This window comes from Dipodomys spectabilis, unplaced genomic scaffold (genome assembly GCF_019054845.1).
Source record: "Dipodomys spectabilis isolate Male_0828 unplaced genomic scaffold, ASM1905484v1 ptg001662l, whole genome shotgun sequence".
Taxonomy (NCBI): Eukaryota; Metazoa; Chordata; class Mammalia; order Rodentia; family Heteromyidae; genus Dipodomys; species Dipodomys spectabilis.
Window position 1 is genome coordinate 20420 of NW_024872339.1, and position 2431 is coordinate 22850.

Consider the following 2431-nt stretch of genomic DNA (forward strand, 5'->3'; position numbering starts at 1 on the left):
ATCCATTATTTGTTACCCAACATTAGAAAAAAACTGTATAATACAGTAGTAAAAAAAAGTCTTTTGTAGGAATACTTAATTACCTTATTTTTAAAGACACCTGTTTTCATCTAAAAAAGTAGGCCTGTCTATTGTCTTCATGTGATTTTGATGGTTGAAGGTGCTTAATGAGAAGTCAAAGTGTATTACTAATCCTTTGCTATCAATTAAATCACCTTTTCTTCTTGGAACATACAATGATTAAAGCAATAGTTCATAATCAGCAAGCAATATTTCAGATTCACACTACCAGTGCAAGTGGATCACCAGTAATTAATCCTTGATACCATTTTCCACAAAGTTTTGTTCCAGATACAATCAATCTGCCTTCTCTAGCTGCTTTCCTAGACTGGACCTATTCCTTCACTATACAAGAAAAGTGATATTCAACTGATTTCAGTCAGTTCTGTTACTAGAATTATCAGGGATTTAGATTCTTGTCTGTAATTTGGTCAAAGCTATGTCTCTTTATGTAGGCTATTAAAAATGTATTTACTAATTTCAAATAAATACATAAATTCTATTTCCATCTCTTTTAAAAAATAAAATTGTTTGATCTATAAATTGATCCGAGGCATGGATTTTGTGGCTAGCTAGGTCATTGCACATCTGTCTCTTTCTTCCTCTCTCCCTTTCATGGTTCTCATAGATAATATGACTGCTCCATAATTATCCTAATTTATTTTGCTTTTATATTTTTGGTTGCATCATTTCACTTTTTGCGCTGCCATTTCCCAAATCATTTACATAGAAGGCGTTATTTCATATTTTCTCGTTCCTAGAATAAGCTGCACATGAAGACACCACTGGTCCTCATTTTCAGTCTGTACCTTTCTATATGGAGGAAAACCTTTCCTCTGCTCTCTATCAATTCTCTACTCTAGAGTTAGAATAATTTCGAATAGTAAAAATGGAAAAAGAGAAAAAAAATCATGGTGAAATAACAGATGTAGAATATTCACTGGATTTTTCTGAGCAGTTCAACCAACGTGAACTATTGGGGAATATATGTGCACCTGATTCCCACTGGTACTCAATGTCTCTGCTTAGGCAATTCTGATGAAGACAAGGCACAAGATGAAAAAGTGAGGAATGATATCATTCGCAGAAAAAATGGAGAAGTATTCAAGCAAATTATTCTATGGGCTGCTGAAAATAATCAGCTTACTACAGTACAGAGACTACTTTCCAAAAAGGCCACTCATGTGAATACTAGGAATGATGATGAATATACCTCTCTTCATCGGGAATCCTACAGTGGACACTTAGATATTATCCATGAGTTGGTGGCTCAAGGCAGATATTCATGCAATAACTGTGAATTGCTGGACATCCCTACACAGTGCTTATATGTGGAATAATACCAGACTGGATTCTTTCTTAGTTCATCATGATGCATATCGCAATACCCAAACTAAAGTCCTCTTGACCCCCTTGCATCTTGCTGTTTGGAATAGAAATAGCAAAAATATGCTGGATCTCCTACTATTTAATATTATCAAATTATCAAACCAGGTCTGAAGAACTTTGAAGAAACTGCATTTGATATTGCCAAAAGGATAAATATGTATCACTACGTTTTTGGAGTTGTGGAAAGCTGTAAAAATTGTTCTCCTAAGTCATAATGGTTTGGTTACGTTTCTTAAATTTCAAAAATGCCAATCCATCCTTGTGTCCGTACAAAATATTTTCACCATACAAACAGCAGCAATATCTTACTTTAAAAATTCATGGACTCCATGGTATTCTTCAAGTGAATTGCCTGACTTTGATGTCAAAATGTATTCAAGATTTGTTTGTATACATCTATAATGATTTCTGCAGAGTTTGTGGTTTTTAAATCAGAAATCATTTTAACTTATCTGTTGAAATGAGTAATACAGAAACTGAAGATATTTCTGGTTTTTGTCTGAAAAAAGTATATTTTAATCTAATCTGTTTTTTGTTTGTATAATATACATAATCTATTTCATTCTCTCCTAGATATAATAGTTTGAATTCTACATTGTTTTATAATATATAGGTTCATTTTTAAATGTGTTATTTCAGATAGCATTCCATATAGAAACAGTTTAACATTCCTTTTTTTCCTAGGTCCTTATAGTATGTTATTTCTTTGGAATAAAATGACGATGTTATCTAATTTCAAACGTTTTGTAAAGATTATGCTATGTAAAGGCCTTTCTAAGGTGAGGATTTAATACACTGATGTCAAACTAACTTTTAGTTCAATTAATTACATGTATTGTTACATTTTTATTTTTGTAATCATTTTTAATAACTGTTTTTCATTTCTTGCATCTGAAGAATGAAAAATATGGCATACTTCACAAATTTTCATATCATCCTTGTACAAGTGCCATGTTAATTTCTATATTGTTGTAATTTGGGT

At 31.9% G+C, this 2431-nt stretch overlaps 1 pseudogene; it reads right to left on the bottom strand.

Annotated features, from left to right (window-relative positions):
• Positions 1-2350: 2350 nt before the first annotated feature.
• Positions 2351-2431, bottom strand: LOC122103090 (annotated as a pseudogene; the record flags this gene model as incomplete).